General features: G+C 37.3%; 1 long non-coding RNA gene across 1 annotated transcript; it reads right to left on the bottom strand.

Moving 5' to 3' along the window:
* Window positions 1–6,392: 6,392 nt before the first annotated feature.
* On the bottom strand, window positions 6,393–11,140 carry LOC129350513 (uncharacterized). Its single transcript, XR_008603951.1, has 2 exons — window positions 7,833–11,140; window positions 6,393–6,865 (listed from the first exon to the last, which is right to left on the bottom strand). It is a non-coding gene; the product is annotated as an uncharacterized LOC129350513 (long non-coding RNA).
* Between the last annotated feature and the right edge of the window lie 10 nt (window positions 11,141–11,150).

The following is an 11,150-nucleotide window of genomic DNA, read 5'->3' on the forward strand; positions in this document are numbered from 1 at the left end:
GTTATTCATTATAATGCCACGTTTTGATTGATGGTGAATTTCTGGAGGGGAATGACAAAAACAAGTAACGGAAATGTTTGTTTTGCCCATTTCTTTTTCTAAAAAAATATATTTTACTACAAATGCAATGTCCACAGCAGTACACGCCTCTTTAAATTATTGCAGATTTCTTAGGAAATGCAAGCTTTTATACCACAAATCAAAATCTGCCATGGTATTAATAATATTGGGCTTAACTGTACATCATTCTGCTCCAGGAAAACAAACTAGCGCTAAAAATGAACAAGAGGATTACTATGGGGATTGCATGAGAAGCTGTTTAGCCCAGAATTAAAGATTTTGCTTGCACATACTCACTTCTGCACAACAGTGTATATGTGTGTATATGTGTGCGTGTCAAGTGCTTAGTAGCAATATGTATGTATGTGGATGTGAAGTATACCATTCTGGCCTGAACAGCTTCTCACAAGATAATATGACGTTGTGCATCTTACAGTATGTCTACTGACTGTAAAATGTCATGCAGAAGCTGTTCCGGGAGACTGTACTGCTGCACCACCAGCTCTTCACAATCTAATCAAAAATGGTTTACAAGGCTCTGTGCTCCAACTACACATGCACAAATGATCTACTGTATAATATGTCTCTTTTTTTTAATAATTATTTTTGACCCATAATCCCTGCTGGACCGGTAAACCATTACACTGATCACTGACCAAAAATGTCGATTAAGCTAATATAAGTATACTTGACATTTGTGGGATCCTGTAGCCATTTTTAAAATATATAAAATTTGCTTAAGTGCATTAATATATATATTCTTTATGTGAAAACTCAGAGACTTCAGGGATCAGAAGGTGGTTTTGAACTTTCTTTGTTAACTTTCTGGTTCAACTTTAAACTAAATTTACTTCACTAAGCCAGCCCTCTGGACTTCCAGTAAGCTGTGTTCCTATTGGCTGTCCAGGTGGCTGCTTGGTGTTATCAGGAACACCTGAGCAGCTCAGTGTCTTCCTGCTTTATTTAGCTGCAGACAAACATTTCCTCTGCTTTTCTTCACCAGTGAACCGGGTTTGGCTCCTTTGCTTTAGTTTGTTCTTTAGGCGTTGGCTTGCAGCTTCCAGCAGTAAAATCATCTTTAATGTGTTTCTTGTGTGTTTTAGGGCTTTGTACTGGATAGTTGTCTTGGTAAATGTGGTTCTTTAGCCACAGTGTGTGCAGTGATTAGTGGATTTGGTGCAGCTGAGTTGTGTCTTTATCTTGGCTGTAGTGAGTCTTTAGAGGTTTTTGGTCAGACACATTCTGTATTCTTGTTTGTGAACCAGCGTTGGTTGTCCAGAAGGTAAGAGTTCCTGTCCTGATTGTCTGTTCTCAGAGGTTCTCTGGTAGGCTGCAGGAGACTTTAGCGTTTGTGCTAGTTTGGTTTTTGTACGGTTTCATTTGAACGACTATCTTGAGGCCCCTCCATGTGGTTTAGTGAGGTTTTCTGCAACAGTTCTACAAAACCAACATTTTAGGTGCATGTCCAAGGATTTTTGGTGGAATGTTCCTTTAAGGTGGATGTTTGAGGACCTTGTAGGTGGAATACTCCCTGAAACCAACCTTTTAGGTCAACATTCAAAGATTTAAGGTGGAATATTCCTTTAAGCCAACCTAAATTTCATGTTTTGATCATTATCAAGTGAGAAACCTCAATCCAGACTCCTCATAATGACGTTTGAGATTTATGCTGCTGTTATTTGTTTAGTCCAGACTAACTGACAGAAATCCACAACTGTAATTTTATTTCAGGACTCGGTTATTAAATGTCGAAACAATCCATGTGACTCTAAAAACTCAACAGCTTTACAAACTCTAAGATTAAACTCTCCACAAGGATCCAAAATAAGTTGGACTTCTACATGAGAGCTTTAATTATTCTTCATCTACTTCCTGAAAAGTTTGGTCAATAAAAAAGACAAAAACTAATATTTTCAGCTGAACTAAAGACAGACTTTGTGATTTTTCTGCTCACATGTTGTGTTGTTGTAAACTTACTCTTTCAAATAAATACCTGCCTAACCCCCTGGAAACCAGCGTTTGTCCTGTTTTTGTGTTGCTCCTTGGTGACCCTAGACAGCCGGGTCCTAATGTTTTTGAGCAACACACCATACTATGACGTTTTTACAATGATGGTTCTACTATGAAACCAGTTTGACATGTTCAGGTGTTCTTTGTGTGAAAACTCAGAGATTTCAGGTATCAGAAGGTGGTTTTCAACTTTCTTTGTTAACTTTCTGCTTCAACTTTAAACTAAATTTCCTTCACTAAGCCAGCCCTCTGGACTTCCAGTAAGCTGTGTTCCTATTGGCTGTCCAGGTGGCTGCTTGGTGTTATCAGGAACACCTGAGCAGCTCAGTGTCTTCCTGCTTTATTTAGCTGCAGCCAAACATTTCCTCTGTTTCTCTTCACCACTGAACTGGGTTTGACTCCATTGCTTTAGTGTGTTCTTTAGGCGTTGGCTTGCAGCTTCCAGCAGTAAAATCATCTTTAATGTGTTTCTTGGTGTGTTTTAGGGCTTTGTACTGGATAGTTGTCTTGGTAAATGTGGTTCTTTAGCCACAGTTAGCACATGGTGCTAATGTGTGCAGTGATTAGTGGATTTGGTACAGCTGAGTTGTGTCTTTATCTTGGCTGTAGTGAGTCTTTAGAGGTTTTTGGTCAGACACATTCTGTATTCTTGTTTGAGAACCAGTGTTGGTTGTCCAGAAGGTAAGAGTTCCTGTCCTGATTCTCTGTTCTCAGAGGTTCTCTGGTAGGCTGCAGGAGACTTTAGTGTTTGGGTTGTGCTAGTTTGGTTTTTGTATGGTTTCATTTGGACGACTATCTTGAGGCCCCTCCATGGGGTTTAGTGAGGTTTTCTGGAACAGTTCTACAAAGCAACCTGCAGCAGAAGAGACTTTGAGAGTTTTTAGGAAGTTCTGGAGAGCAGACTTTAGAGCAGCAGAAACATTTGTCAGCAGTTTGAGCAGGAGAAGGTGAGCTTCAGAGTAGAAATGAGACAGAAACCTTCTTGACCCGTGTGGTGAGGTCCTGTACCAAGAGTTTGAGCAGGTTGTGAAGAGTCTGTAGTTCTTTGGTCTGAAAGCACAAGAAGAGTCGACTCATTAAAGGAGAAAGCAGGAGATATTGTTGGTTCTTCTGTCACTCTGCAGTTTCCAGTTTCCTTAGACTGAATATCAAGTTTATATTTTAAATGAGTTACCATGTGAGCCCAAGAAGACTTCAATGAACTCCATCCATCCCCTGGACACAACATATTTTATTACCATGTTAAATCTTTTTTTTTTTTTTTTTTAATATGTTTTTGAGTTTTAATCATAGTTTTAGCATTGTTTTTTTCTCTTTGCTTGTTTAGTTTTGTCATCTGTGTGAAAGGTGCTAAACAAATAAAGTTGAATTGATAAACTGAATAATTGACTAACTCATGATTGGACAACAGAAGTATTTTCATTGTGATTCAAGGGTTTGTTTCATTTTTAAGGTCGGGGTTAAAATCTTGACTGAAAAAAAAAGATTAAAGAAATAAACTACATTTTAAAAAGCAATTAAATCAAAGGAAAAAAACATTTAATACAATAAAACTTTTAAAAAGAAAATTAAACATTGAAGTTAAATTATATTAAACAGATAAAATATTTAATTAGACAATTAAACAGAAGCTACAAAACATGTCATTATGAAAAACTTCTTTTAAACAAATATTAAACATTAAAGATGAAATATTTTAGATAAACAATTAAACAAGAATATTAAACATTTAAAAAAAATACAAAACATTTAATTAGATTATTAAACCTTTAAAAAGACAAAACATTTAATTAAAAAATTAAATGTTTAATTAGAAAATTACATCTTAAAGACAATAAAACTTTAAATAGGAATTAAACAGAAAATACAATGAAGCATTTAAAAAGAATATTAAACATTAAACGGTGGTAAAACATTTAAAATGAAAAACCTTAAAGATTTAATCAAAAAATTAAACATTGGGAAAGAAAAGGAAATTTTTCAAACAAGCCGATAAAACATTTGAAAAGACAACAATTAAACATTAAAAAGACAAAACAATTGGAAATCAAATCAGACATTAGAAAAGAATAAAAGGTGAGAAAAGAGCAAAACTAAACATTTAAGAAGAATCAAACTAAACACAAAACATTTGAAAAGACACCAGTTAAACTTTAGAAGATCAAATTAAACAGAAGAGACAATAAAACGATCAAAAAGAGCATAAACAGATAAATCTCTTAAAGCATTTTCTAGTCTGAAATGAAAACATCAAGTTGTTTCTTCAAACATTTCCTCTTTCTATGTTCTTGGTTTGATTGTGGACAGATTTACTAAGAACTCTTTTCAGAAAACTGCTTTCCAGATAAAGTCTACTAGTAGTTGAAAGCATTGATCAAACTAATGTTACCTTCTGATCTCCACAAACTTTACTGTCCAGTGAAGAGAATCAAAGTTTGTTGAGGATTTCTAAAAAACCCACAGGTGAAGGTCTAAGAAAAACTCAGATTGATGGTTTAAATGTGAAATCAAGACTCATGGTCACAAGTTTTAAGGCTTCTGTTAACCAGAAAGTTCAAACTAACAGAGAAGTACTGAGAAACTTTTAAAACTTCAGTCCTCATACTGTCTGAAGGTTCAAACTAACAGAGAAGTACTGAGGAACTTAGAAGATATCAGTCCTCAGACTGTCTAAAGGTTCAAACTAACAGAGAACTACTCAGGAACTTAGAAGATATCAGTCCTTGGGCTGTCTCAAAGTTAGATCTAACAGAGAACTACTGTGGGACTTAGAAAATTTCAGCCCTCAGACTGTGTGAAAGCTCAGGTCCTGAGGACTCGGGAGGTCTGGAGGCTTGGAAAGTCTTGGAACTGAAGGTTCAACCCTCCAGCACAAAGGCTGAAGTCCAACCTCCTGAGAAAAACGGTCGAGGAAAGAGAAAGTTAAAAAAAAAAACTCGAAAACGACAAAAAATAGATGATAAATGCGCAAAAAAAAGAAGAATTTGTATCTGAGCGAGTAGCTCAGGAGGATAAGAAGAGGACTACCAAGTGGAAGGTCGCAGGTTCAAGACCCACCACTGGCAATTTTCTTTCTTTGTCTTTGTCAGAATTTTGAGAAAACTTAAGAAGTGTCTGGTCTTGAACCAGCGACCTGCAGCTCCATAGGCAAACTCTTAACTCACTGAGCTACAGATCAGATACAAAGAAATAATTTCGTCGTCCCTTTGACATCGTAGTTCCTGAAGTGACCACATGGGTGGAGCCAAGGCGGAGTCTGGGTGGAGTCAGGGCGGAGAGTAGGCGGGGAGGTGGGTGGCGGCCTCCCCCCTCTACTCCCCCACCTCCCCCCACCACCCACCACACCTTCCCCCGCCCGACGAGTTCTTCGAGTCTCCACGAGTTCTTCGAGTCTCCATGGGTTTTCCCGAGTTTCTGGAGTTTCCACCAGGTCGGAGGCAGAACAAGTTGTCATGAAGAGATGTTGAAGTCAGCCAGGATGGACTGACTTTTTACAGCAACTAGAAGGAAGACCACTAGAAGAGCAGGTCTTTAACCACCATCCATAAAATCCATGGAGTCGCTCCAGAGAAATGAAGGGAGGTCAACTTTTATCAATGTCCATCCAGATGTTCGACTTGATATCTTTACTTTGACATTTTTAGCACCACAAACCTTTAGTATCACACTTTATTATCATTTATTAGGACTTTCATGGAATCCGCCTGCAGATTTACTTTGTCTTGACAAACTTTATTCTTGTCATCGTGGGACTGCAGTATTTAAAACTGTTCCTTCTATTTGACCTCATGTTTATTAGTTTTAGCGGAAAAAGTTATTTCAATTGTCCATTAGTCTCTTAAAAACCAAATAATAAATTGGATTAGTCAAGAGGTTTAAATTTCTTACTTTGTCATATCTTAAATATGACAAAAAAATATAAAAATAAAGCGCCTTGAGACAATTTGACCTGTAATTGGCGTTATATAAATAAAATTGAATTAAAATTGTATGTATCTTGTAATGTTGGAGTAATTCAGCCACATATGTTGGAAAACACATTTTCTTTGTCCATTAATCTGTTGATTTGATTTGATTGATTTCTCCAGTAATTCATTTCTTCTTTTGGTTTATAAAATGTCAAACCCAGATATATTCAGTTTACTGTCATAAAAACCTAAAGTTAAACTTACAAGAACACAAACTCTAACAGAAAACTTTGTTGATACATTTTTGTTTTGTTTACAGATGTTAAAGGAGTTTTATTCGTGACGTATAACCAATCAAATCACTCCAGAAGACAGAGCGACCACAGGTAGATAAAGGTTCAGAGCCAAAGTAGCACCATTTTTAAATGTATTTATTACCGTAAATCAGTAAAAAATAAAATACTGATAATCAGTAAATCAGTCAGCCCACAATTACTACAATTCTACAATGTATGTCTCTTTCCTTTGCCTTATTTGTACAGTATACAATGTATATGATGGCGTTTTTTCATTGCAAAGGCTATACTATGATGTTTTCTAAGAGACGTACCATGCTACTCTGTTTGTTCTGGCTCTGGGCTGCTGCACTCCTCCTCTGTTGTTTTCTGGATTGTACTCAGCTGCATGCCTTCGTCCACCCAGCCTCCGTTGACTCGTCCCGCCTGCCGTCTCTGGAGCTGAAGCTGGATTGGAACAGACCAAAGTACAGTCCAATCACGATGCCAGCTGCCTCTCAAAAGGCTCCTTCATCTGGCAGGTGGCGGCACTTCTTCTGAGGGGAAGCTGAGCTGGCCCAGCAGAACTTTGGAGATGTGTTCCAGTGGTTGCTGGATGTGTGGGGAGATAGAGAGGGACCTTTGAATTGTTCAGAAAGGAAAACAGGGAACCCATTGGTAGTTTTAGTTTAGGGTGCTACTGCGGTGTGTTTTTGGGCTTGAAGAGGTGAACAGGAAGAGGTTTTTTTCGTATTGATGATCTTTCACTTTGTTCATGGTTGGAATGTCCATCAATGTCAACATGAAGTTCACTCTTAGTTCTGTTGATTTATTTTTATTTTACTAACACCCATTTGTTTTTAACCCCCTCACATGTTGTGTTGTTGTAAACTTCCTCTTTCAAATAAATTCTCATCTAACCCTCTGGAAACCAGCGTTTGGACTGTTTTTGTGTTGCTCGTCACCTACTGACAGCTGTGGACTAAAGGCTATACTGTGACGTTTTTAGAGCGACATGCTATACTATGATGTTTGTTGGGCGACACACTATACTATAGGCTTTTTTAATTGACATATTACTGTGACTTTTTTTTGTTTTAGTTTTTTTTGTATTTTTTAGCAACATATAAGAATTCGAACAGTTTTAAAAGTTACTGTACTTTTACTTGTGCAATGAAATTATTATTCTATGGCATTTTTTAGATGACATATTATACTCTGATGCTTTCTTGAATAATATACTATTTTGACAATATACTGCACTATGACATTTTTTGAACCACATATCATACATGACAATTTTAGGCAACATCCTATCATTTTGCGCTTTTTGAACCACATAATAATCTATGTTTTGTTTCTTTTTCTTGCCAACATGCTGTACTATGAACTACAGGCCATACTATGTTATTCTTGAGTAAAGCATACTATACTTTGACATTTTCTGAACTACATCCTATACTATGGCGTTATACACAGAGTGCTTTGGTTACATGTTGATTTATAATCTAGATTTTTTTCTGTTTTGTTTTTTGACGGGATTACCACAGACCTGACTGTGAACACCGTCGACACCCACCTGAGGGAGACGCTGCCTAAGATCTCAAGGCTGCTTGGTCGTGGTCTTTCTGGCACGTACTCTTCCAAGATGAGCCGGGAAGTTTAACACTGATGGAATGACAACAGGTCTAAGCCGACAAACTTCCAATTCCTCCTCAACCCATAGTCTCTGGGAAACCTACATGGAGTAAGAAAAGTAGACAGAGAAGTAATTAAGTCTGTAGACAACATATTAAAAGAAATCATGCTAATAAATTAAGTACAAAGAACCGAATTCGCCAATATACTGGAGACCAGAGCTATTTAATTTGATAAGTATAACCTTGTTTAGTAACATTTCAATTATTTGAGAGCAGTCCTAAAGAACTGTCTGTAATCCCAATCATCACCTATGAAAAGTCATTCCAAGTTTCCTTGTCTCAATCGTACGACGTAGTGTGTAACTGTATGCAGTACAGTGAGCCGGCATACTTGTTTCCATTTTCACACCATCTACATCAACGGAATGCACTGAAACTTTTCCCCCACTAGCTTAGCCTCGCTGTAGCACGCAGCTCAAAGGGGCGTGTCCTATCTACTCATTCATATCTATGAGAACAACGATGGCTGCACATAAGGACGCCTGATGTTGATTAGCTACGTAAATACCATTATATACAGTCTATGGTAAATACGTATGTGAATCGCATCATTGGCTGCAGCAGCCAGTCACCGTCACTCACTGACTCACACTGAAAAATAGAACAGAATGAATTGTTACGTGTTTATTTTATTTACAATTTAGGTTGGATTTTTTTTTGTGTGCGCAGCAGATTTTCTGTGCGCGGTGTCAGCAGTTTAGAGAGAACAGTGGTCTCTATGCCCCTATGTAGATACTGTGTAGATAATATGTAGACATTACATTAAAAATCAGCCATTCCAGCTAGAATAGTCATTTACCACATTAACAATGTCTAGACTGTACGTATTAATTTAATGTTATCTTCATTGAAAAAAAATGCTTTTGTTTCAAAAATAAGGACATTTCTAAGCGACTTCAAACTTTTGAATGGTAATTTATAAAGATTCCACTGATACTAGATTTAACAATTATAAGTTGTTGTAATGCCAAAAAATCCTATTTCTGCCTATATGAACTCAGATGTCAGGTAAATACATTGCAGAGGAATATTTCCTTCTTCAGAAGACAAATGGGAAAACACTGAGTATAAAACTCTGCACATACATCATCCTGCAAAGGTCAAACATCCAACCACAGGCTGTATCCAAGTGAAGTAACGACAAACAAAACACATTTTTAGTGGAGGGATGCTTAAAACTCTACTGAGCAAAGGTGCAGCATGTTAAATTTTAATAAATTCTGTCCACTCTTTAACAATCAACACAAACTTGTTGGTTAGGATTAAGATTTACTTGACTTTCAAAATCAGACTTTCACCGCAACACAAATATAAATGTTAATTAGCAAATACAGAAATTAGTCTTGTTTGATTATTAACAATTATGTTATATCTAATGAATCAGATAACCTTCAGGAAATGTTACTCTGAATGTTTCCTGAACGTTCCTGGATATTTACTGTTTCGTACTGTCAAAAATGTTACATCCAAATTTCTCAAAAGCACTTTTTTGTTTTCTTTCTACCAATAAAAGCATTTCAACGCTGTTTAAAGATTAGTAAGGCCACTGTGCTAGTCATATTCTTACACTTTCAGAGAGAAAGAGAGAAAAGTATTTATTTTTTGTTTCAACTAGTGCATAACCCTTCATATGACTGTCATGCAAACTGTAAAAAAATAGTATATGTATATAATAGAGGCCAATAATCCAACAGACGGTAATCTTTAGAGAACCTTTAGACACAAACAGCAAACAGCAACCTTCAAGGAATGTTCCCTAAAGGTTGCCTGAAGCTTACCATTTGTCGAACCTTCAGGGAATGTTCGCTGAAAGTTCTCTGAAGATTACTGTTAGTTTGTTCAGGAAACCAGCAAACAGTAACCTTGTATGCATTTTTATAATGTTCTTCAACAAGGAAGGTTCCCTGAAAGTTACTACTTGTGTTCCCTGAATGTTTCCTGAAGGTTCCCTAAGGATTACCGTTTGCAGGACCTTCAGGGAATGTTCTGTTAATGTTATCTAAATTACCGGGGGAAAAATTGTTGGTTCAGAAAACCGGCAAACAGTAACCTCGTTTTCATGGATTCACTTATGACCTTCTTCCCTGACAACTAAAGTTCCCTAAAGATTACTCGAATGTTCCCTGAATGTTCCCTGAGGATTACTGTTTGCTTGTTCAGGAAACCAGCAAAGAGTAACCTTGTTTCTATGGATTTTTATAACCTTCTTCACTGACAAGGAAAGGTCCCTGGAGGTTACTGTTTGCGTTCCCTGAATGTTTCCTGAAGGTTCCCTGTTTGCAGAACCTTCAGGGAATGTTCTGTTAATGTTATCTAAACATAACATTACTGAGAAAAAATGGTTGGTTCAGATAACCAGCAAATAGTAAGATCCTTTTCATAGATTTATTTGTGACCTTCTTCCCTGACAAGGAAAGTTCCCTAAAGGTTACTTGATTGTTCCCTGAGGATTACAGTTTGCTTGCTCAGGAAACCAGCAAACAGCAACCTGGTTTTTATGGATTGTTATAACCTTCTTCAGTGACAAGGAAGGTTCCTTGAAGGTTACGTTTACGTTCTCTGAATGTTTCCTGAAGGTTCCCTGAGGATTACTGTTTGCAGAACCTTCAGGGAATGTTCGGTTAATGTCATCTAAATTACTGATAAAAAAAATTGTTGGTTCAGATAACCAGCAAACAGTAACATTCTTTTCATAGATTTGTTTATGACCTTCTTCCCTGACAAGGAAAGTTCCCTGAAGGTTCCCTGAAAGTTCCTAGAAGGTTCCCTGAGGATTATGGTTTGTTTTCTCAGGAAACAAGCGAGCAGGAACCTTTAGGGCGCTCTGATCCAACAAAAAGACCTCAAGTTAAAAAAACAAACAAAAAGAAAAGTGACTGTAACTAATGATCAGGAGGGGGATTGTGGTTTTCCCTGGAAGTTTCTGAACTGGGCATCTGTTGACTCCATGCAGTGTCTCTGATCACGTCCATGTGAGGCTGCGGTGGTCTGCCGAGGGTCACTATATGGAGATGGGTGCGGTTCAAACATGCTTCATTTTGAGGATCCTGTAAAAGTCTCACGGCGCGTTTCTGAGAAAGAAACAGGAACCGACAGGGTCGCCTCTGGTTGCACAAGATTAAAAAAAACAAGTAACAGCTGATCGATGTCGTGGCAGCTCAGCTTCTTAATTTCTGATCTTCTTCTTGTCCACATGA

This window comes from Amphiprion ocellaris, chromosome 14 (assembly GCF_022539595.1).
Source record: "Amphiprion ocellaris isolate individual 3 ecotype Okinawa chromosome 14, ASM2253959v1, whole genome shotgun sequence".
Lineage (NCBI taxonomy): Eukaryota > Metazoa > Chordata > Actinopteri > Pomacentridae > Amphiprion > Amphiprion ocellaris.